Here is a 26,718-nt window from a genome sequence, read left to right as displayed (position 1 = left end):
ATGGTCAATTAATATTTGACAAAGGAGGCAGCAACATAAAATGGAGTAAAAATAGCCTCTTCAACAAATGGTGTTGGGAGAACTGGACAGCCACGTGCAAAAAAAATGAAACTTGAGCACCAACTTACACCATATACAAAAATAAATTCAAGGTGGATAAAAGACTTAAATATAAAAGGTGACACCATTAAAGTCCTAGAGGAGAACGTAGGTAGGAAAATCTCAGATATTTCTCAAAAAAACTTTTTTACTGACTTGTCCCCTAGAGCAAGGGACATAAACAAAGAATAAACAAATGGGACCTCATCAAAATTAAAAGCTTCTGCACAGCCAAAGAAAACAGTATCAAAATTAAAAGAGAACCAACAGTATGGGAAAACATATTTGCCAATGATACCTCAGACAAGGGTTTAATCTCCAAAATATATAAAGAACTTACAAGACTGTACTCTAAGAAGACAAGGAATCCAATTAAAAAAGTGGGCAAAGGACTTGAACAGACACTTCTCCAAGGAGGACATACAGAAAATCCAAAGACACATGAAACGATGTTCAATATCGCTAGCTATCAGAGAGATGCAAATTAAAACCGCAATGAGATACCACTTCACACCAGACAGAGTGGCCATCATAAACAAAGCAACAAACAACAAGTGTTGGAGAGGTTGTGGAGAAAAGGGGACCCTAGTGCACTGCTGGCGGGACTGCAGACTGGTACAACCACTATGGAAAGCAGTATGGAACTTCCTCAGAAAACTAAAAATGGATCTGCCTTTTGACCCTGCAATTGCACTGCTGGGACTCTATCCTAAGAATACTAAAACACCAATTCAAAAGAACCTATGCATCTCAATGTTCATAGCAGCACAATTTACAATAGCTAGATGCTGGAAGCAACCAAGATGCCCATCAGTAAATGAATGGATCAAGAAACTATGGTACATTTACACAATGGAATTCTTTGCAGCAGAAAGAAAGAAGGAGCTCCTACCCTATGTAACAGCGTGGATGGAGCTGGAAAACATTATGCTAAGTGAAACAAGCCAGGCAGTGAAAGACAAATACCATATGATCTCACCTTTAACAGGAACCTAAATAAGAAATCAAAGAAACAAACAAAATGTAACCAAAGACACTGAAATAGAGGGCAGGCTGACAGTGACCACAGGGGAGAGTAGAAGGAATTTAAGGGGACAGTGGGAAGGGTTCACAGAAACAAACTTAAAGGGCACATGGTCATAAACTAAGGGGAGGGTGGTAATGGGAGGGAAGTGGGGAGGGGTGGGAGGGGGGGAATGGATTGGGAGTAAAAAGGAGAAAACTGTATTTGAACAATGATTTAAAAAGTCCAGTGTTTATAATACAATAAAAAAAAAGCAAGAGTGGAAACCAAAAAAAAAGAAAGAAAAATATGCTAGCAAATAATGCCTTTGATAAAATATATTTTATTTTGGTTATTCTCTGATAAAATCGTCCTCAACAATGTAATATTTTATCAAAATCTTATAGTAATTGAGAAAATATTACTTTATCCTGTGTATAGAGTAGGTAATAGTATTGAAAAGGTTAATGTAGACAGTGCAAAAAAAAATCAAGGACCTTAACTAATCCACAAAGAGATCATTTTCTCCTGAATACTTTACTTTTGGGTAGAAATGACTTTGTACTCTAAAATTGAACTATGGAACTTGATAAATGTTTAACTTTTTTTTTAAAGATTTTTATTTTATTTATTTCTAGAGAGGAAAGGGAGGCAGAAAGAGAGAGAGAGAGAAACATCAATGTGTGGTTGCTGGGGGTCATGGCCTGCAACCCAGGCATGTGCCCTGACTGGGAATCGAACCTGAGACATTTTGGTTCGCAGCCTGTGCTCAATCCACTGAGCTACACCACCAGGGCTTTTTTTTTTTTTAAGATTTTTATTTTTAACTTTTTTTAAAGAAGCTCAAGAATTTTTCCTTGTACTCTCCATTTTTCTCAGAAGTAGGGATATGGTTTAGCGTTTATCTATGTGCAAACATTACTCTTGTAATCCTAGAGGGTTGTGGAGTCCTTGGTTTATCCATCATATACCTTTCATTTGCCCATGGGTGGCTTTACCTGTGTATTCTCATTGTTTCTAAGTGGCTCTGCTACTTCCAGGTGGATAATAACCTATTTTTATTGATCTACAATCTTGAACCACATAGTACCTGTCTTTCCGACAAAAGGCAGATCCAGTGTACAATAAAGTTAGATAAAGTATAGTTAAAGTATTTATGTTGAAGCACATAATTCGCAGTCTTGACATTTTAAAACACTGAAACTTTAACTTACATGGTGCTAAAGTATGGGGAGAATATATTGGATGCTGAGTCATAACAAGGTAGAAGCAAGTAGGAGTGGATAAATCTAGGTGAAGAAATCAAGCCACCCACAAAGAATGCCAGAAATAGATTGGGGAGGTATTTTCCTCCCTTCCACTTCTGCCTTTCTTTCAGCTTTGTCTATAAGATTAAGATTTGAAATTTTAGCATGAAGAGCTATTTGTTATAGTTTCATTGTGAGTTTTGTTCATTCAGGTGAATTTATGGAGCACGTCTGCTCCTTTCCTCACCCCCTTCTTTCCCCTGGTCTCTTTCTCTCTGCCCTCGCCACCTCCCTCCCTCCCTTCTAAATTCTAAGGGTTCTTTTTTTGCTGTAACTTGTTGCCTGAGCACATTTCTCCTACAGCTCGTTTCTACCTCTATGACTTTCTAGATAAACTTTCTGTTATAATTTGAGTCTTTGTTTTGAATTCTTTCTTAGCCAGAACTTAAGAAATGAGGTTGCTGAACTGAGGTTAACACTTGATACCATTTTTCCTCCACTAACAAAATAAACTTTCTGGCTTTTATTAATGTTTAGCAGCATCATTCTCAAAGTCAAGCATGATGTCTTCTCATTGTTGAAAGACAAAACTGATTTGAAAAGTACTTTGCCATAAGTATATTTTGTTCCAATGATGTATTCATTGAATTTTTTAAAACTTGTTTTTATTTCAGGTAGGTGTGTGTATGTGTATGTTTGCACACACATCTGTATATGTGTATGATTAGTAATAAGTGTTATTTTTGGCTTTGTGGAGGCCTCTCTCTAAGATATGAGCTGTTTATTGACTGTCATTGTGTATTTTTGTGGTATACACATACACAGAGGGTCTGGCACAAATAACATCCCTTTTTACTACAAAAATTTTTTACTACAAAAATTTTTTACTATAAATTTATAAGAATGTAATTCTGTAACATAACAATATCACACTCAAGCATACCATATGACATTTTAGGTGAAATGTTCAAATTAAAACTATGAATTGTTACACTAATATTGTTATCTTACCAACCACACTCAAGCATGTGTAACTTCTGCCAGAATATATAATATATATGAGAGATAAATGGAATACCACCCAGGTAATCAGTGGCAATAGCATCTCAGCGTTATTTGTTGTTATTGATGTTTAATTTTATTTTGCATCTATATTATTTATAAAAACTTTATAAATCTTGACAAATCACATTTCAACAGAACTGGAAATAGTATCACAAGAAAAAATTGCTTTGCGTGGATCAACAGCCTTTGTAGCCTGTTTTATGTGTGCTTTTTTTTGTTTACTTTATAAATCATGTATGAAGAAAAAAGAAAAAGAATGGTATATGAAATGTTTATGAGCAACTCCAGTAAGCCCTGTTTTTAAAGTGCAAGGAATAGACAATTAGTCCAGGGATTTGTCATTCAGGTTATTGATCACAATGGGAGTCTAAATGGAGGGAAAACATGAATTTCTCCTCAAGTCGACAGTCAGTAGAGATGAAATAACCCTAATTTTTAATTCCCTTTCCTTCTCCGAAGTTTATTATCACCCAGCTTGCAGCACTGAGACCTTTAGCCTTTGACTGAGGAAGATAAGAATTACTGAAGGGGGCTATATTTATCCTCTTTTATCAGTTTCTAGGAGGAAGAAAGACTTACGTTGGTCTCTTTTCTTACTTAAGAAAAGGCAGGTGTAACATTTATAGATCTTGTTTGCTTCGAAAGAAGAATAACTGTATCAATTTGATTGAAGATGTCAGAAATGCTTTGGGAAACAGCAGAGGCAGAGTTCTGAGGTGGGAAAAGTTTTATACAGAGCAACAGCAGTGCCTGCTGTGTTTGTGTTTTGATTTGGTACACCCACCGAGTTTTTAAGCACATTATGCTGGAAGAGCAGATTGCTATTTGCAAACTGACAAGAGTGCATTTTGGGGACATTTGCCCGTGCTTTACCCCCACGTTTACATAAATAAATAAAGGTAGTGTTTAAAGTTTTGTATAGGATCTGGTAGACTGTCCCCCTGGTTGAAAATCTTATGTGCTTCTCAGTTGGATGAAAAGGAAGAGAAGTGGTGTTTCAGGTAACCGATTGCTTTAATAAAGGTGCCCCTCACCCACAGAGATTCTCGGTTGCATATATGGCTGCTGCTGGAAATAGTTTGGGTTGTAATGGAAATAAAAAGCTAAAAATTAGGACTCACACTAGAGAAAGTGAATCACACCTATAATTATCCTAGTATTCTTAATTTTTTATTTGTTTACTTTTGTGCATTTTGATGAGGCACTTCACTTCCCAGTGTCTTAGTTTTCATATTCACATAGTGGGGTCCATAATGTGCGTTTATAACCCTGCTGAGAGGATCAATGTGGTCCGTGTACATGAAGGGGCTTAATAAATAGCATGTGATTTGAGCTTTCTGGATGAAAGTTGCTACGTGAATACAAAGTAGAGCAGCTTCCCACAGGTAATGCCTTTGCCTGGAGAACTCTGATTATAGGCTTTCTTTATCTCTTCAAAGCAGAGATTTTTCTCCTTGATTCCTTCCTGTATCTTAGTTGTAGAAGCTAAGATGCTTATTTACTCAGTACCATTTCCTTTTCAGCATACATACACCAATCAAGGAACACACTTGCAAGAGGATTTGTTTTCTTAGTGCACACATGGCCAATCACATAAATGCAAATAGGAAAAAGAAACAGTATGAAAGGAATGTTCACATCACACCAAGTCCCCAGATGGCTCTCTGAACCTCTGCCATCTCAGGTGGAACCGAATGTTAGAATATGTATTTTCAAGTAAAGCGATTATATCCCAAGAATATTGACTGAAGTACTTGTTAGGATTTATTTAAATTTGACTTCACTATATTCCCATTTTCTGTGCAGCTCTAGATAAAAGCGATAACAAGAAATAACTTCATACAACATTTTAAAGTATTTACAAAACATTTTCACAAACATTATTTAATTTGTTCCTTGCAAGAACCTTATGAGACAGGAAAGACCCGTGGGTTCAGAAAGGTTATGCAATGTAACTTATCAAAAAATACCCTGCTGTTAAGTGGCAAAATGTAATTTAGAACAAACATCTTCAGTGCTTTTCCACATTTCCAGGGATGGTGCATGAGTTTCAGCACACATTTCATATCTGATTCATAAGTAGTGACTGTCTCTAGTGCTGTCCTCAGGATTTTTAGGCTACATCCAGCATCTGAGGGGAAGAGTGCAGTAACTGGTTAGCCATTCCTGTTGTGTATGTGAGTGGAGACCTGGGTCATGAGTGATGCATATCTGCCAACCCAGAAGTACACTATAATGTGGTTATCATGGACTGAAACTGTGTGTGTTTCTTCCTCCCCAATTCATGTATTGAAATCTAATTCCTAATGTCATAGTATGTGGAAGTGGAGAATTTGGAGACTTAGGTCATGAGGACAAAGCCCTCATAAATGGGATTAGTGCCCTTGGAAAAGGAGGCCAGAGACTGGCTGGCTGTTACCACCACGTAAGCCTGCAGCAAAAAGGTGGCCCTCTGGAAAAGGGAAGACACTCTTCACCAGAACATGACTAAACTGTCACTCCAATCCTGACCTTGGACTTCCAGCCTCCAGAACAGTGAGAAATAAATTTCTGTTTTTTATAAGCCACAAAATCTGGTACTTTCATTATAAGAGACTGAATTGACAAAGATGGTTTGAGTAATGACTTTGTCTCTGTAGCACTGAAGTAAAATAGGTACCTCTGAACCATTTTTACCAGGGATATGGACTGGACCTGTATACAGGGATAACTGCTTGATCTAGAGGTTAATCAAAATACTGCTTTATCTAAATTTCTGATTTTTAAGTGTGGCAGATAATTATGATATAGGTATATGTTTCCTTGATTTTTCTCTCAGTATTTATTTATTTATTTCTATTTTCACACACAAAAAAACCCCAACAAACCTCCTACTCACCCTTTAGAAACTCCTGCAGTGCTTGGGTTAGGTGATATCTATTTAGAAAAGCTGATGTATGGAAATGAGAGTGTAAAGATAGTGAGTAACAAACTTCCTTGTAAATATTCATTGATGAAATAAAGGAGAAAGAAGAGGAAATAATGTGAAACAGAGTAATACGGTAGGGAAACTTCTTAATTTCTTCACATAATATCATGTAGGTGATAGTCTATGGTTAATATTGGTGAAAATATCATTGCTAAACTAAGTTATTTTGGGAGGACATTCATATTATGGTAAATAATTTAGTCCTATTAACCATAGGAAGTACCCCATCTTAAAAAACACATCAGAAGACATGTCTTTTGACTTTTAAGAAAATGATATAAGACTCACACAGTTAAAATTATTTTTGAAACTGACTATCCTTGGACACATGACTGTACTGATATTTTCCCATCAGTTTGCAGACAATTGGCCCACTTTGGTGATGAGTCATTCAGTTTCACTTTCAGTCTAGGCATTGAAAAATACATAGATATCTCTAAGTGTTAAAAAAGACATTTCCATATTTTTGTCTTAAAATTAGACTTAGAACTATTTGACCTGACCTATTCTTTAACTGTAAGGTTTTTTGGAATAAAATTTTTATAAAAATTGCTGTAATACACTTTTATAGTTGGGAAGAACCATTTTAAATTATAAATTACAATTTCTTACTGTGTGCTTGGCATCTGCATTTGTATCTTCTGCTCAGTGCTTCCTTTGCATTTCAGACCATAAATACTAATACAAAAGGAGATTTGGAGTGAAGCATAAAACATGGATGTCACCTCTGATACTTGGTTTTCCTTGACCCTCCTATAACAATCCATCACTCTGTTGCATGATTGCATTCCCTAATTATTTCTAAAATCTGACCATATTACTCTGGCTTCATAAGAAGCAACCTTAGGCTTAACCTTAGGCTAACAATCTGTCTCCATACTTTTAATAATGGCATAGTGATTTTCCTATAGTTACCTTTTTTGCTCCCCTATTCATTCTCCAGAATGAGCTCTTTCAGTGAAGATTCTCCTTCACACCACCAGCATGTATGAATACTTTTATTTCTATAACCAAAGTGAATCTGCTCCAGGACCAAGCTACCTTGGATGTCAGGAAATTGTCTCACACAGTACAGTAGATTTAGATCAGGAAAATCAGAGTCAGACTATTTGATCTCAAATGCTAAATTTACAAACCATGTGATACAGAGTGAGTTATCTCTTAAAGCCTCATCCTCTTTTCTCAAGTATAAAATAAAGACAACAATAGTCTCTAACTGAAAGTAGTTGTCAGTATCAAATGAGGTAACCTCAGTAAAGATTTTAGCACAGTGCTGGACATGATGTAGTGAAAATCATCCTCAGAGTTGCCATGGATAGCTCTCATTGCCTGCTCTGCGTCCATAGCCTCAGTGCTTGGGTACATCCACAGGAACTCTCACTGAGGTTCCCCTGGTAATCATTCACATTGTCTCCATTCTGTCAGGATCCTACATTGAAAAAGCAAGACATGGGACTCTGCTATAATACAAATCCCTCGGCTCATCCTCTAACCATGTAATTGACCTGATGGTGGTTTGGGGAAAGTGGGGAATGGCAAGGAGATGAAGATAACATGACTATTGAGCCCTTTGGATAAAGAGTCCTGGCCTCTCTTTCCTTATGTTGGGATGGGAAAGGAGAATCTATGTTATATTTTTTATCCTTAATAACCTCTCTTGTTATCTTAAACTCAGTATGCCACCTACCTTGACTGAGAATCTTTGAAAGCCAACTTTCCTCCAGGCACAGGGCCTTTGCCTGTATTGCTCCTTTCTTTCTTTGCCTGGTAAATTCCTACTCGTCCTTCATATCTCAGATCAGACTTACTCAGAGAAGACTTCTCTGACCAGGAGAAGACAAATCTACATATTACATATTTTATGTTTCTATGTGTTCCTCCACCCAGTGCCTATCACAATTTATAGTGATTTTTTTAATGTATATATGTTATATTTTTTTCCACCAGACTAAAAGCTCTAGGTGAGTAGGGACCGTATGTATAAAGGTAGAAAGTTGTAGAATCAACAGTGTCTTTGGCATGTTGTAACAATAAATATTTGTTGGCTGGCTGAATAGGTAATTTTTCATAAGCACTAAGGATTCATATTGCCTGAAGTACTCTACTGCCTTTTAACATTTATCTTTACTTTTCAGAATTTTCAACCTGAAAAGGACAACAAAATGCTGTAATTTATTCTTAATTATGTTATAACTGAAAAACAATTTTCATGTTTTGATTTTCCTGTTGCCTTCACTGACCAAGCATGGGAATTAGTCACTGCATTGTTTACTGCAAGCTACTGGTATTTGGAATTAATCTTTTGATAAAACCTTATAATGCTACATATTGATTTACAAATATGCACACAAAAATAAATAAAAGCTTCCTATAATATTAACTATGGATTCCCCAAATCTTCCTTTTTCACTTTTTTTCCCTCTATTGTCAAATAGAAAGTCTGTGGCCCAAAGTAGCATTGCTCATGCTAAAGTCCGTGGTACTAAACCTAGCTCAGGGGTGTCAAACTTATTTTTACCTGGAGCCACATCAGCCTCACAGATGTCGTCAAAGGGCCAGATGTAATTTTAGGACTGTATAAAATGTAACTACTCCTTACCAGTTAAGCAAGAGCTCAGCACTGCCACTGGGTAGAAAAAAGGTGCCAGGCCAAATAAAACAAGGTGGAGGGCTGGATTTGGCCTGTGGGCCTTGTGTTTGCCACCTATATCTAGATGCTAGATATAATACCTAATCTAATTGCAGTTTCAACCTCTCCTAGAAATATAATCTTAATTAGCCAGTCTGGAATCATTTGGTCAAGTACCAGTAAAATAATCTGTCACATGGGCTCTCTTCATCCTCAATAGAAAGAAGAGGCAATCTGCATGATTAAAAAGAAAAAAACAACTTGCCCATTACCTTCCCCTTAAAAGATGTCCTGGTCTAAAAATAATCTGTTGTTTGCTTTGTTTAATAGCTCACTTGCCCCACTCTTCTTCCTATTAAAAAAACTTCCATTTTGTTACAATGCCTTGGAGCAAGACCGCTAGTTGCTAGATGGGATGCTGTATGATTCATGAATCCTTAATAAAGCCGATTAGATCTTCAAATTTACTCAGCTGCAGTTTGTTTTTTAGCACTGTGTTTCTCCCTACCCCTGTATCTATGTCTGTGTCTATGTCTCTCTGTTTCTTTTGCAACTCCACGTGGACTCACATGCACACACCACAAACACATGCCCTGCTCTGAACTTATAACTAAGAAATAATGGAAGCATCCATCCCTAAGTTACCTGGTTAGCTTTAACTTAAATATGTGCAATATTGAAACATCCTCTTTCAACTCACAGCTCCTAATTGTGATTTAAAAAATTTGCATTATCATTTTAAAGGATTAATTTTATTTGGCAGAACTTTGGATTCTGCTCTTAAAATCTCTTTGGGAATTAACGAGTACATTTGGTTTCCAAATCTGCTCACCTCTACACCTTCAGCTCTATAAACTGCTCTGAGCATGTTTCCCTCATTCTTTCCTTGCCACCTCAGTTAACTTGGAGGGAAAATAAGTCCTTAGTATACTATAAAAAGGTTGTTCGGAGATCTCTCCTTTTCTCTTTTGGTGGAGAGCTTCCTTTTACAAATTTGGCAGAAGGGTTATCAGCCAATTAATAATGAATAAAATCTGAACCAGAAAAAAATTAATCTTCAGAGTACTGGAAATCAGTCATACTTCTGCTAATAAGGATTCACCATGCATGAAAATCTTACTGGAGACTGAATACATCTGTTCATTGTTTAGTTAACCTGATTGTTTCCCTCTCACTCTACTCAATAATATTAGTATAATCCACAGAACTGAGTCTCAATAATACATAAGTCTTCCATAGATACCTAGAAGGAAATCATAAAAACTATGGATGAGGTGATGCTGGAGAAAATTACTATCCTCCTTAGCCACCCAAATGATCTGAAGATCCATTAGTCCTCCTATAGGTTGTCAAACTTTAATGCTGGAACCATGATTTGCAGATGCTATTTTTTAAATATCGATTTTAATGTTCTAAGTGTAGAAGTACCAGAGCAATATTAGGGAATGGCAGAAAAGGAGGGAAATTGAAATGAACAGCAGGTGGTAAGCCTAATGGAGTAATATGGACCTTCTCTCTTCTAGTTAAATCTTACTATGGTCTAGTATGGTCTTTTTCTTTTTTCTTTTATTTGGTCAAATATGTATTGTACACATTTGTATTTCCTAAGATTAGTTTCTGCCTAGGCTTCTCTTTTAGATATTGTATAAGATACTTCATGTACTTTTCCAAGATTTTTTTTCCAATTACATGCTGCTTCCTACCTTTACCCCTGGAAAAAATTTGCTCTGGTGGTGGAAATATATTAGACTTTTGGATCCAGAGCTCATGGATTCAGCTTTGAATCAGTCCTGCTTCTGAGTTTGGCTCTGAATCCCTTAGCAGGGTTTTGCTACAGATCTTCAGTTGCTGTGGTTGGGTTTCCACCATGAGTGGCTAAATCCCCAGATGCTGTCTGTCTGATTGATATAACTTCTGCTTACTTCCTGCCATCACAGTTTCTGATGATAAACCTGTTCACCTGCAGGGCTATCCAACTGTTGTTTACTTCTAGACCTTCTTAAAGCTTAACACCTGTGTGCCTGTACATCTTTCCTTACGCAGCCAGTCTTCCATTTAGTTTACTGCTAGGCTTTTCCTAACAGTCTTTCCATTTGTCCAGTTTGGCCTTGGTGGGGCAGCCTAACTTCTTTGTTTGGTCTTCTCCAGATTAGCCATTTCTGTTGCTTACAAAAGTCCCTGGTCCTGAAGCAAAAGAGAATGGTACACAGTTGAAACACATGAGAAGAGGAAGACAGTGAATATATAATATTTAAGTAAAGCCAATTTTTTTCTATTTTATTTTAAACCACACTGAAATAGAGTATTTTTATGACAATACTTATTTTTTTTTCATTTGTGTTCTGTATAGAAATGTTTGTTCCAGGCAAATGGAGTCAGAATGAAAATGTACTCCTTTTTTGGAGCAGGGGAGGAGTAAGATGGAGGAAGGTGTGGTGCGTAGTTACGAAAATATGTAACTTATGATTAGAGGAGAATTTTACAGATTTAAACAGGGAAACTATTTTTAAAAATATTTTGTATCTTAGCTTGAACTTTTAAGAAATTTCTTTCAGTGACTTTTCCCCCCTCTACATGGCTACTCTTGTCAGCCTTGCTTCTTCTTTCTTCTAAGCCACAGGTGGCAAACACAAGGCCTATGAGCTCAGTCTGGCCCTCCACCTTGTTTTATCTGGCTTGGCACCTTGTTTCTACCCAGCGGCAACTCTGAGCTCTTGCTTAACTGTTAAAGAGTAGTTACATTTATACAGTCCTAAAATTACATCTGGCCCTTTGACGGCAACCACAAGGCTGAGGTGGTTCTTGGTGAAAATGAGTTTGATACCCCTATTCTAAGCAAATTTGCTTCATCCCTTTCTCAGTATCTGATTAGCCAGTTACTGATATCACTTATGGAAGTTTTCTTTCCACTGGAATTGGAGACTTCTGTCCGGAACCAGGCCAGTCATCCTATAAATTATGTGTAGTGTAATTCAACAGGAAGTGGGCTAGAGGTTGGGACTGGATTTCATGGAATACACAGGTGGATAGTGCTTCTGATAGAAGGAAGGTTAGTGACATCACCTCTGGATAAAGAAAAACTTTAATTTTTCCTAATGAAACCACTTTCTTTGTTTTTTGTTTAATTTTATTTATTTATTTATTTATTTATTTGTAATCAACCAATGGCAGATTTATTAACTGCATGATTTCAGGAGTGGAATTTTCTTTGCTCCTATTCTTATGTGGTATTTGGCTTCTTCTGTTGAGAGAGAATAATTTTCCTCCTGCATTCATATGTTCATCTTCCTCATTTCCAGTGTTCATATGAAGGAAGAAAGCACAATCATGGCAATCTGCAAAATATTGTGAGCAACTTGGCTGTGTGTGGAACCTTTTCTGCCATCTAATATCCCATAGCCCTTAGTATACTGCTGAGAATACAGCCTTCATAGCTCCAGCCAGCAACCTTTTTTTTTTTTTTAGAATGTTGGGATGCGAGTAAAGCCAAATAAGCTGAAGCACAAATATTATGCCTATTCATTTATTTGTTTATTTTCTTCTGTTACAGTTACCCCAATTTTCCCCCATTTCTCTCCCCTGCCCTGCCTAACCCCGATCCCTGCTCCTAGTCAATTTCCACACTGTTGTGTTCATGGATCATTTATACTTGTTTAACTAGACCCTTCCCTTTTCCTCCTTTATTGCCTTCCCCTCTCCTCTCTGGTCCTTGTCAGTTTGTTCCTTGTTTCCATGCCTCTGGTTCTATTTTGCTCATTTGTTTGTTTTGTTCATTAGGTTCCTTTTGTAGGTGAGATCATATGGTATTTGTCTTTTACCACCTGGCTTATTTCACTTAGCATAATACTCTCCAGTTCCATCCATGCTATCATGAAAAGTAGGAGTTTTTTCTTTCTGCTGCATAGTATTCCATTGTGTAAATGTACTACAGTTTTTTTGATCCACTTATTTATTGATGGGCACTTAGGCTGTTTCCAGCACTTGGCTATTGTAAATTATGCTGCTGTGAACATAGGGGTGTATATGTTCTTTTGAATTGGTGGTTCAAGATTGTTAGATTATCATCCCAGCAGTGAATAGCTGGGTCAAAAGGCAGTTCCATGTTTAGTTTCTTGAGGAAATTCCATACTGTTTTCCATAGTGGCTGCACGAGTTTACATTTCCACCAACAGTGCACTAGGGTTTCCCTTTCTCCACAGCCTTGCCAGCATTTGTTATTTGTTTATTTGGTCATGATGGCCATTCTGACAGGTGCAAGGTGATATCTCATTGTGGTTTTAATTTGCATCTCTCTGATGGCTGGTGATATTGAGCATCCTTTCATATTGATTGCCTAAAACTATGGTTGCCCACGTGGTAGCTGGTGTTCTCTTATCCAAATATCAACTTCTCAGATTTAAAAGCAGAAATTCTATCATTTTGTAACTATGGCTATTTGATCAATGATCTTGACATTTTTACATTTTCAGTATTGTGAAGGAGAAAATCCTGTTTTAAGATTTGCCCTTTAAGAAATTAAAAAATTAAAAATTAATCTGATTGAATATTGCGTGCTTGCAAAAAAGAAAATTCCAGATGTCATTCCACCTGTTAAAGGACAAGTGTTCCCTTTCCAAGACCTGACATATCCAGTGAATACCAGCTTTGATATTTTGATAACACCTTGGGATAAAAACTTAAAAATCTTGTCAAATATTTTCAAATAATCTCACACTGCTAATGGGCTTGAAAAACAAGAAACTCTGATGAATAGGTGTTGCCAATTAAAAAGATTTCTCTGAAGTACTCTATGCTTCATGAAACTTTCATTGGCAAATTATATAATAGGCAGTGAATTCTAATTTTCTAATCTAATATTTGAATTATAATTTTTACATATGGAATGTTATGTGATTTATAAACAGTGTATTTGATAAATGGTATCCAGGCTCAGATTTAGAACAAAACAAACTATTTTTCTAATTAAATACTAATTTGGGATGCATTTGAGTACTCCTATTATCTCAATTCCCTTTTTATTATTTTGGTTTTCATCCCACACTCTAAAGACAGTGGTTCCTCAACACTGAGAGGTGAAACATGAAATGTACAGGACAAACTTTGAAGTTATAAGGATAGAAAGTTGAATTTTGTCTTTGATTCTCACTAAGGAATGTGATTGTGGGTAATTTAACATTCTTTCATAGTAAAATTTTTATCACAATATTGCTATAACTTAGTGAGAAGATAATATATGCCAGTTCCTTGAAGGCAAGTCATAAATATTATCTAGTTTAATTTTCACACAACTGCCGAATGATAGATATTGCCATCTACATATTACAAAGAAAGAAATAGAGTTTTAGAGAGGCTAAGTCATTCTTCCAGTTTCATACAGTAAGCGCCAAGAGTCAATATTCAAAGCCAGACCTCTATTTCCCTTTATAAGAAATGGTATTAAATTCTCTTGCAAAGTTTGTGAGAATTTAGTGAGATAGTATAGTCTATTTTCAGGTACTATATAAATGCTCTGTGAATTTTGGAGTTAAATTAAGTCTTCCTCTTCCTATTTCTAGTCATTTTCTAATTTCTGCTTTAAAAATCTTTTTTTGCCTTCTTTTCCTTTTACATTCCTCAGTGTTACTATCCTGATTCAGGACATTATTACTCTTTCTTTGAATTGGTTTCCCTGGCTTTGTTTCTTAGCACTTTATCTCCTTTCCCTTAGTGTAAATATCCTAAGAGATTCCTTTGCTCATATGAGCACCTTCACACCCTTATTCTCATAAGTTATTCAGAAATCTAGACTAATTCCTCATGACTTACAAAGCAAAGTTTTAATTGCTTAGCATGCAGTTTGGGATCCCCCCCCAAATTGGCCATGTACTACCTCTTCCAGCTTAGTTATACTTCATGGCAGCCAACTTAACTAGTCTCACTCTCCCTGAGCAAGTCATGTGTATTTCTATTTTTTTTTTTTTTTTGCCTCTCTAGTATTGCTCATGCTATGATTTCCTCTTAGATGTTTTTTTCTTTCTTCTCCTCTGGACTCCCACTGTTGTCTGTCATTTTCACCCACAAGTCTTACAAGGCTAGTTGAAAATGACTTTTGTTATAAAACCTTTCCTACCTTTACCTAGAATCTTCCTCTGTCTTTCATTCTTAGAACTTCAAAAATCTGTTACATCACTTATAATATTTCCTTGTACTAAAATTAGTTTTGTGCACATCTTCTTCCAATGTTAACTTTGTCCCACCTAAAGACAGACAGCATTCCTTGTTCATCTTTCTGTGTTCTAAGAGCACTACATACACGTTTCTACATTTAGTAGAAACTTGACAGATTTAATTAAATAAAGCTCAAAAGAGAGATAACCTGGAGTAGGGCAAAGAGCAAAAGCTTTGGAAATAGGCAGAACCAATTTTAACAGGACATCTGCCAATTAAAAGCTCAGTCTTCAGCTTCATAATTGTAAAGTGGGCTAATACTGTCTATTTCAGATGATTTGAGGGACGACTGAGGTAGAATACATAACTAACTAACACTCCAGTATGTGGTATGTGTCAGGCCCTGTTCTGAGCACTTTACATATATAGATTCACATAATCTGTGCTCTGTGAAGTAAGTGCTATTATGATTTTGTTTTTAGAGAGAGCAAACTGAGGCACAGATGGATTAATCATCTTTCCCAAGGTTATACAGCTAGTGAATGGCATAGCTGGGGTTTCACTCCAGACAGTCAGGCTATAGCAACCATGGGGTTAGGACTATACCTTATTACAAGAATTTTTCCCTCTCTATAACATGAGGATTATTTTTCTTAAATTGAAAGGGGTATTATTATATTTACTGATTCAGCAAGTGTTTGTACCAGATGTCAGTGTGCTGGGCAGGATGTGGTTTCTGCCCTGAAGGAGCTTTCAGCATCATGAGGGAGGCAGTCAGCAGGCGGCAGTGTGAGGAGTTCTGCAGCAGCAGTGGTCACAGCAGGCTGTGGGAGAGCAAATACATTTTCTATTCAGGCTTTTCTTTTTAAGTCTGTTCTTACCTTGAAAGGGGAAACTTCATCTTTCTATTTTTGATACCATAACAAGTAATTTAAAGAAGTCCTGAGGTTTAGGGCTCTAGGCCTCAAATATCACATGAAATCAAAGCCTCATATTTATATTCTTTCTGTTACTTAATTCTTTAACTTTTAAAATCAGATAGACTGCTACATGGACTATGGTCTATAAGTAAAATGAGACCTTAGGGCAGATAGTTTGTTACTCTCCTATCAGAGCATAAATGAAGGAGTTTCTCTATGCCTGAAACAAAATGTGGGTGAATAAATCTTACTCCCTGGTCTTGAATAGTTGAGTAAATTGAATAATGTCAAACAAGAGAGAAAAATAGCCATATAGCTATGAGAAGCTGTATGACAGAAGTTGTCTTTAATGGTTTATATTAGGATTTTTTTATCACTCTTCCTACCTGCTATCCCAAAATAAACAGAAGGAAATACAAACAAAAGGAATACATACTATTAGCACTTACTTTTGGGTAAAATTATATATATAAACTATTTTCTGGCAATCGGCCAGGTGCCAAGTACCTGCTTGGCAGGACAGCTCATTTCTTTTTGGAATGTAATCCATACAAAAATAAAGTTTTGAAGGAGGAGGTAAGAGATGGGAAAGAGACCAACCAAAGAAAAAAGGTCTTGTTTAGTGCAGGTGCTTCCCCTTTTTATAGCGCCAGTTTGCATATTTGTCATGGCTCTAGGCATATTGATTTGCAAGTTTTTAACTCAATCTTTTACATGTTTTTAGTCTGTAGGTATTCTTGTCAGAGTGAAAGGGATTCTAGTTGTTATTGAATAGGTTTCTGAGAACTGGCAACAGACTGAGCACTTGGTGGTACACTGGGAGCATAAATTTATAGTACTCAGAATTACCGAGGATCAGAATTAGTTCTAAAACTGCCCCAGGAGGGATGGTAATCCTTCCCAAGCAGATAGTCCTTATGGTTAAAGGACTCTTCATATCTTAGACACTGTAAGGAATATCAAGACATCAAAGAAAATGAAAAAAAAATGATGTTGTTTCACCCCTCCTAGTATATGATGGTTGTTTGATCCTTATTTCCCACACTCCAAGTTCAAGAATTAGATATGACCCAATGAACTGAGATGAAGGAAAGCATTATGTGTCTTAACAGCCCTGTCTAAACTAAGATGAATATTAGAATTATTTTATGTGTTTGTGAAAAAAATCTGGGGCCCCCCAAGTATACTGATTCTGGTGGTCAGAGGTAGAATATATAGTTATGAACAGTTACAAAGTTAGATGTATGGGTTAAGTATAGACTAGCATAGAGTATTGGACTATCATAATCAGAGATATTAAAAGCCAGAGAAAGAAGCTGACAGATTTGGAATCAGCAAGGTATCAAGCCCTTTCCATCTTTAAAACTCTAAGTAGCACTGAGATCAATAATTCACAATATTTCATTTATCACTTGTCTCTGTCAATGTTTGATGTACATTGAGTTCCGGCATAACTACTTCAGTTAGTAGTATGTTTGTTAGAGATGGGGAATGTGCCAGGTACTGTGCAGATGGAAGAAAAAGCAGAGGGGTGCCTATATTTGTCTAAAATTGGATGAAGAAGGGAGGTGATGTATAAGAAGTGTGGAACTCCCTTTTACTTAGTAGCCACTATGTGACAAATATTTTACTGCCCGATATATAGCATTGCTATTAATAAAAATCATACTTATAACTAGCACTTTTATGGTGCTTTTTATGTGTTAGGCACTGTTATTAAGTACTTTATATTCAGTCCTTTAAAAATCCTTACAAAATTGAGACTATTATGTTCCTCACTTACAGATGAAGCAACTAAGGTTGAGATAGGTACTCCCACATCACAGAACTGGATAGTAGTGGACAAATTCAGATTCAGTCTAGAAATGCACTTTCCCTGAATCCTTGATTTTAACTGTTTTATCTCATAAATGGAGTTGGGTGAAGGCTCTAGAATTTGTGTATAAATTAGCCAAAGAAAAATTGTACTGATTTCTGAGGAATGCATTGAGCTCTGGACATGGATGATCATGTGACTCAGTGTGCCTCTCAACTTATTTCCTTTGTTAAAGTAAAGGCATGGGCAAACACAACATTAGTCATGGGTAGGGTAGCAAGAACCTTATTTAATTGTGAGGTCAGTGTTTTAAATTTATTAATGGTCTGATTCATCTTCCTGTAGCTCTCATTCTTAATCTTGTACAAATCTCCTTTTAGATATCATTTAGCTTCCTTGTTCAATTTCCCCCTCCCTTGTGTTATTTTTGTACCTATCACGTCAGGCAAAAATATAAAAATGTCAAGCAAGCAAACAAACAAACAAGCCACACCTTGTGTAACATCCAGTCAAAACAATGCACATTGTTATTCCTTTATGGCACATAATGTATTCATTCTTTTTATTTGTCTACTTTATTATCATTGTTCAAGCACATTTGTCTTCACTTTCCCACTCACTCTCCTCCACCCCACCCACACTGACCTCCCACCCTCAATCCTACCCACAATTGGCTTTGTCTGTTGGTCCTTTATGCTTGTTCCTTGACAGCCCTTCCCCTGATATCCTCCCTGCCACACCTACCCTATGGTTAGCCTCAGATTGTCCTTCATTTAGAATGGCCATCAAACAAATCAACAAACAAGTGCTGGTGAGGTTGTGGAGAAAAGGAAACCCTAGTGCACTGTTGGTGGGAATGCAGACTGGTGCAGCCACTATGGAAAACAGTATGGAATTTCCTAAGAAAACTAAAAATGGATCTGCCTTTTGACCCAGCAATTCCACTGCTGAGTTTATACCCTAAGAATCCTGAAACACCAATTCAAAAGAACCTATGTACCCCAATGTTCACAGCAGCACAATTTACAATAGCCAAGTGCTAGAAACAGTCCAAGTGCCCATCAGTAAATGAATGGATCAAAAAACTGTGGTACATTTACATGATGGAATACTATGCAGCAGAAAGAGAGAAGGAGTCCTACCCTTCACAAAAACATGGATGGAGCTGGAGAGTAATATGCTAAGTGAAATCAGCCAGGCAGTGAAAGACAAATACCATATGATTTCATCTTCTACTGGAACATAATCAATCAATGAAACAAACAAGCAAGCAAGCATAATTTAAATATCTCTAATTTGGTCATCTGTCTTATGTCGTGGCTTGCTATAATCATCAGAGTAAGAGACCTGTTTTAGGTGCATTACCAAAACATCAGCTGGCTAGATATTCTATGCCCTTTAATGTTATAAACAATAGTGAAACAATAAACAACTGGCTGATGTGCACATTTTGGTGGAAATCCCATCCTTCACCCCATCCCTAAGAACCGAACAATGACAAGTTTCTCTTAATCACCTTTACTTTGATTTCTTATTTTCCTCAGACTTGAAAAATCTCTCTGGTGTATGCCATTTCCTGGGACTTTTCTTTTTATCTGTGTTAAGTCTATTCTTACAATTTTGCCAAACTAACATTAGCAAAGGCATTTCTGTACTTGATGATTTTATTGAGGGTTTGGGGGTCAGAAGTTGGATATGTTGCCAGCATTGCAAATAAACTACATTTGCTTTTTAGACATCCCTATTTTTTAAAGTCCCAAGGCATTACCAGTACAATATTTCTTGGTGATCATCTTTTTGTTAGGGGCTTCAACCTTCTGGTCTCTGAATAGGCAGCTTCTATTCTTCTGAGATCATGCTAGAGCTACCCAAATTCTTATTTTCTCCTCCTATTTATGCATGTCCTATTTGTGTATTCTTGGAAAAACAGGCTGTGAGGGTTTATGACATGACAAATCTCCTTTCATCTATAAACCAGAGAACTTGCTCTACTATCATTAATGCTCCTAGAACAAGAATGGTTCCATTTCCAAAATATAATATTACATAAGTTCCAACAAGGAGAGAGTGAAAGCATGAGGTGTCCTGGAGAATTGTCTACTTCTTCCTCTAGGTTATAAGAAATTATATAGCATTACTATTTGAATGATTTCTTTTAGAGAACAAAGATCCCTCTCAGTGGCCCACATGAGAAATGTAAAGCTATAACTGAACACTACTTCATACAATTATCCTGGTTATAAAACAAAGTATTGAGTCACCTCACTATCAGGGAAGGTAATGTTCATGGACCTTGACTGTGGAGTGACCTCTCTTTGCTTACCTTAATTTAGAAGGGAGAGGTTGTCACTATTAAGACTTTTGTAACCAAAAGGAAGAAAACTTACCAGTATATTGCTGTGGCAGCTATATGGGTAATATTCTTTAATTGTCCTTTGAGTAGAAATTTAAAGAGGCTTTATTGAAAAACCTTTTTGACTGGTATTTGTGTCTCTTAGAGTTCTAAATCTCTTACCAAGTGTTTTATAAAAGGAACCAATTAATTATATAGGGTATTGACAAGGAGAAACCATCCTTGATGTTTGGCTAAGAATCTGTAAAACTTAAAAAAAATCCCTAAAATTTTCCCAAGTCTCGAATTCCAAGTCTAGCCTTTTTTTATCTGCAAACTAATTCAAATTTTTCTCATTTACCTCCCTCTTTTTTACCTTCCAGTTCTTTCCCAGGGCCAATCGTTTCACATCAAAGTCACTCATCAAGGTGTTTAGTAAAACAAAAATAAATCTCACCCTTGGGTTAATTATGAGGCTGCTTTCTATAAATAACAGTTCTGCCACTCAGTGTTGATGATCATGCCACCCAGCAGTTCATGCTTACGTTGGAAGTCGCAGTGTCCTGGGGCCCACTTTTTGTTACATTAGATGTAAATCTCCTCTTCCTTCTTCACCTCATTCTTCTTTAGATTATCTACTTTTTATTGCTTTCTTGCCCTGTTTAAATATTTCTCATGTGAAATATATGAGAATTAGGGTGTTTCTAAGATATATTTGCTGAACTAAACCACAAAAAAAAGTGAGCACAAAAAGCATAGCTTTAGTTAGACTAATATCTAGGCTTCCAAATGCAGTTGAGGAAGATAGGCAAGCCTGCCTGCTGCCTGCTCAGTGTTGCCCGACTAACATGCTTTATTTTGCGAAATGCTCCATTGTTGAGACAGCATGGGCAATAATTAGTTTTTTCTGATGAGTTTTAAATAATGAAACATTAATACAAATTTTGTTGTGGTGCATGAGGTTTATGGTTTGGGAAAATATTTATTTTATAATCACAATAGATGAAATCTATTAGATGATCATAACAGATGAAAATCATACTCTTAAAATCACCACTCATATGAATTTTATGTTAGAATTTGGTTAATATGAAGTATTCCTTCAAATAAAGGGAGAGGTTTTAATAGTTTATTTTTTTTTACCATTAAAATGACAGAATGCTATGACAATTTGTTACCACCATTTATTCTTCTGGCTCATTGATATCCTAAAAGTATTAAGCTTGTGCATAGTTATTAGAAGTATAACTGAAAAGTATTTTTTCTCCACATTGGCTTGTTGATCTCATGCAGTACATGCTAAAATCCCATAGTCAAAGCCATCCAACTGTTGTCATTTGCTGGGGAATCTCTTCCTCCTGCCAGCCCCCCAAGTTAGGGGATAATATCATTTTTCTGGTACTTACCTTTCCTCCCCTAGCTTGCTCTAAGTGGAAAAAATACTAAAGAGAGGTATGTTAAGTAGAAAAGAGTGGGGGAGTATTCCATAAAGCAAGTAAACCAATTTTAATTCTAAAAATCTCTTCTAAAGAAATGCTAAGTATTTTATGTACTCTCCAAAATAAAATGACAGTAGAGGAAGAGGTAGGTTTAAAATAACACAAGGATTTTTAAAAGGGCCCAAAACCTGGGGAAAGGAAAGTATCAAGTAGCTAATATTTATTACATATTTATGCAAATGAAATCAATGTACCCCATTCTGCCACTTCTCTAAAGTACTCTGAAAAAGGGGGGCTTTCCAAAGTATCATTCAATCAATTACAGTTTCCATACTTTAAATATTTGCTTAGAGTATCCACAAAATAATGATTGCCATGGTTAGTGTCAATGATGACAATTAGATTTGAAATTCATTTAATAAATTTTCTATCCAAACTGATGCTAATTCAAGGCTCAGATTTAACAACACAATGTTTAAAAGGTTAACAAAAAATACTTCAAAGGACTTTCTTTTTGCAAATAAAAAAAGCTTAAAATTCTCTGTGTGATCAAAAGTCAATTATTGTCAATTTCATGGACTCCTCCACCAAGGGATTTTCATTTAGCAAAGCCAACTTTACCTGCCAAAAGCCCATAAATGGCCCCTTTCCACCTGGTAAACATTCCACAATGAAATTAGAACTGTTGGAAATAATGGAAATCTATGGACATATGTATACTGTGACTGAATGTGAAAATTTGCCCGTGATGTGGCACAAATTACTTATTTAAGGACCAGATTAACTCTTTTAAACCATCAAAGCTTGAGTTTCTATACTACAGCTAATACAATTTCCTACCTCCAGGTAAAAGTACTTCAAACACTTGTAGAGAAATAAGAATCCCTAGACTGCCAAAACAGTGGTTCTTAAAAATTTTTGGTAAATGCCATGACTCTTTGGATGATGAAATGAGAAATGTACATTCAACCCTGATTTTGTAACAAAAAATTAGAAGCTACCCAAGTGACTTAAATAAATGAACTCTATTTCAAATAGTTTTTTTTAAAGATTTTATTTATTTATTTTTTAGAGAGGGAAGGGAGGGAGAAAGAGAAAGAGAAACATCAATGTGCGGTTGCTGGGGGTCATGGCCTGCATCCCAGGCATGTACCCTGACTGGGAATCGAACCTTCAACACTTTGGTTCGCAGCCCGTGCTCAATCCACTGAGCTATGCCAGCCAGGTTCAAATAGTTTTTTTTGAAAGAGGGGTTCTACAGAATCCCATATTACATTTAGCATTTCTCAAAAGGAAGCTCTTTCTTATGTCTAACATAAATTTAAATGACTTCCCTTAAGTTTATTTACTCAACTCTATTTACATTACTGTTTTTTTCTTTGAAGATATGAATGCATTCCTCAGATAATCTTCTACCACTCTGTGAATGAGCCACAAAGGAGAAGACAGCTCAGCTAGTGAAAACTGTTTGCCTTTCCCAATGTACCAAGAAAAGGAAGGAAATACATATGTATAATTGTATGCGCTCATGTGCACATGTAGGTGTCACTTAGAGAAGGTGAACTGGCATATGTATAAGTATGTAGATAAAGTAGGAACCTGAAGAGAATATATGAATTGCTAACTTATGTAATGTAATACGTATGATTATGCTAGCTCTCTGCTCCCTGCCTTCTGAAAAACAACTCATCCTCTGAATCATGAAAATTTTAATTATTTTATCAAATGTCCTTTTTAAAATTTTAAATTATAGCTTACTTTAATATTATTTTTTATTAGTTTCAAGTATACTATTAAATGTTCTTAACTGAAGTAAAATGATTTTCATGGGCATAAAGAACTTTCTAAGACTCACAGAGGAGAAAAATTCTGAGGTAGGAGAGAAGGGAACAAGAAGACCCTTTGAAAACTTAAGTTGCATAGAAATGATTGGTTACTCCTCTAGAAACAGGAAATAGGCTTTCAGAAGTTGCTTCTGGAAATTTTAATCTGGTTTACATTTAGTTGCTCAATTTGTTCCTAAAGTCTGTGAATCCTTTCTTAAATGATTCTGTGGTATTTTATTTTCTACTATATTGAGGGCATTGTCAACCAAATGGTTTCTCCTCCTCTTGGAAGCACTGGTTTTACATGATAATGAGAGTGAGAAATCCTTTCAGACTCTGGGAAACCAAAGATCATCTGCATTGACAGTGTCTCTGGACCTAGCAAAATACTACCAACATCATTTCTCCTGATTCACAATATAGGGAATTCCAACTCGCTTTGAAGGCTGGTCAAAATATTCTTGTCCATGTGTTTTACCCCAAGCCAACTCATTTCAGGCCTGTCCTCTGTTAGCTTTGATTAGCAGAAAGGCTTTGGAAACCACTGAAATCCTATTTTAGAAAGGATTGGAGTCTTATTTCTCTAAGTTCTTCAATATCTGTTTGGAGACCAAAGGCTCTATTTCAAAAGACTTGTAGATACCTGTACTTGCAACTGAGACCTCTGTGGCAGATTTACAACCCTTGAGTTACTAGAGGTTTCTAAGACCTGATTGAGAGAGGGATATAGAGAGGGGGCTGTAACATAGACAAAGCACCTATACATTTTTCCTGAAAATCAGAAAACCTCTAGATTGTCATAGTTAATACAAAACTAGAGTAATAGAAATAAAAAATTGATGAGTTGTATGTGTAAATTGATAAAGGAAGTTTGATGCATCATAACATTGAAATTTATCTAAATTCAATATTGTTAAGCATTCCTAAAGATCAGATGAATTATACATGAAGTATATGGATTATTTGTCCCTGGCAAACAATGGTGACATTTCTGTCTGTCACTTAGTATGACAAGGTTAGCATGTTTTATTCAAAATTTTTAAACAGTAAAATGATTTGTATGCATTACTCTTTCTTTGGACTGTCAGGGAAGGCAGAGAGCAATGCAGCTACTCAATGACATTGCGTCAACTTGTGCATGAAAAAGTGACAGAAAGGATTGCTTCCAACATCTAGAAAGCTCATATTTTGGTTTTCTAATTATTTGGCAGAAAAAACAATAAAATTATAAAGACAGATATTTCCCTTCTAACCCCTAAAAGAAACATGCCATTGTATATTGACATATAAGTAATATTTTGATGTAATAAATGTAGAATATTAATAAATGAGACTAGATCTCTGGAAATAGTATGCTTTGGGCTTTTAGGAAATTTAATGACAGATTCCTTACTAGAATGTTTATTTTTTTTATTAAATAAAGAATCTATGTTGTTCCTTTTGTTGTTAAAATACTCTGCAATGATGGGATGGGACAGTTATTTGTGGGCTTGCTGGGTTCTGTGCTCTGTGAATACAGGATGAGCATATAGAAAGAAATGAACAGCAGAGAAGATGCTGTTCAACTGCTGGGTAAAGACATAGGACTTTAGTGACTTGTCAACAGTTTCTATCACAGCTCTCTGATACTGGAGAGTATCAAAGTTAAGTCCTGATAGTGTGTGTCATGAGCAGAAGCAACTCTTGGGGCAGCCCTAAGACTGTCTCTCCATCTCCCCTTTCCTTCTCCATTCAATACACCAGAAGAACAAGCATTTCATTGTGGCTGTGTTTTTCTTCCTCCTCTCATGAGGTTCTAAAACAGAAATGAATTTGGGTGACATTATACTAAGATGGAATAAGGTAGGACCTAGAGATCTTTGTGGAATATTATACCCAGGAACAAAGAATACCTGAGACTCTTTATTGAGCCCTTTCCATTTACAGGTGACTTAGGGACCTCGATGTGTAGCAGCCATTTCACAAACATCATTCCACTGTCACTTTCTGAGAACATACCATGAACAGTGACTCTGTTGAGAATAAAATAATAACTAACACAAGCTCTTGCCTTTGAAGTATTTACAACAGTAGAAGACAGACTCATTAGCAAGTAAGCAGAGTGGTGACATAGGTGCTGTGTGGCTTATTGCACAGGGTGAGTGGGTAAGGAAGAACAGGGGTGCACATGAGGAAGGGACCAAAAAACATACCTTACTGTTTATGTTCCTCTACTCCATAGCTTGGCATGTTAACCACAGAGGAGGATATTTTCTTTTATGGCATTCAGCAATATGTTTACTACAGCTTTTAAAATATTAAAATTCCATGTATATGCATGCCTGTTGTGTTCCCCCCATACCTGTCTATGACCTAGACAAAAAATGAGCTCCTTAGAGTATGTATTAATCCTTCCTGGTTACTATAACAGCTAATGGCAATAATTGATTATAACCTATGTAAGGCAAAAGATTGAATGCATAATTTTCTGGAAGTATTTAATTGAGACTGCTTAATGAAAAAAGAACTTTTACTGTATACTCCATGATGTGAGGTACACACTTACCTCACATAGAGCTGGAAATCCATTGACGGTAATATATATAATACCAACTACAAGACAGACAATCAATGATATTTATTGCTATTAATTTTGCTAATTCACTTTAGTTATGCCAAAATCTATGTAACCTATTTCAATCCAGTCCAACCTATTTCAACCAAATATAACCTATTTCAACCCTTTATTTCAATCACCCCTGTAGCTCCCAAGATATCAATCATCAATCCAAATAGTTATAAAGAATAAAAGGATTGCATAGTTTTCAGAGAGATTTATTCTGACTCAGTAAGCAAATTTATAGAAATAGTTTGGAAGCAAATTATTATAACCCATTGCTGAAAAGGGACTTTCAGTTGCCACCAAGCTTTCAGGATGCTATAAAGCCTTGCTGGGCTGTCATTTTAAGAAATGTTGTCTCCCTAGAGGAAAATGTTTCCAGAAATACTCTGACCTTTCCATTTTTTAGCATGAAATGAGGTGATCTAAGAGAAGCCATCTTCCAAGGAAATGTGGTGAGATTTTAGTTTGAAATATTCATTGTGTTTTTCTTGTGAATAGCCAAACCACTGCTAAAATTCAGTTCACTAGTCTATTCAGCTTATTCATTTCATGCAAATCCTAATGTGTATGAAATGAACAAAAGACTTCCTTTCTATTTGTATGCATTGTTAGTTTTCTATTCCAT

This window comes from Phyllostomus hastatus, unplaced genomic scaffold, assembly GCF_019186645.2.
Source record: "Phyllostomus hastatus isolate PE091 unplaced genomic scaffold, TTU_PhHast_1.1 phas_contig_34, whole genome shotgun sequence".
Taxonomy (NCBI): Eukaryota; Metazoa; Chordata; class Mammalia; order Chiroptera; family Phyllostomidae; genus Phyllostomus; species Phyllostomus hastatus.
The sequence above is the reverse complement of the archived record's forward strand: the minus strand, read 5'-3'. Positions refer to the sequence as shown.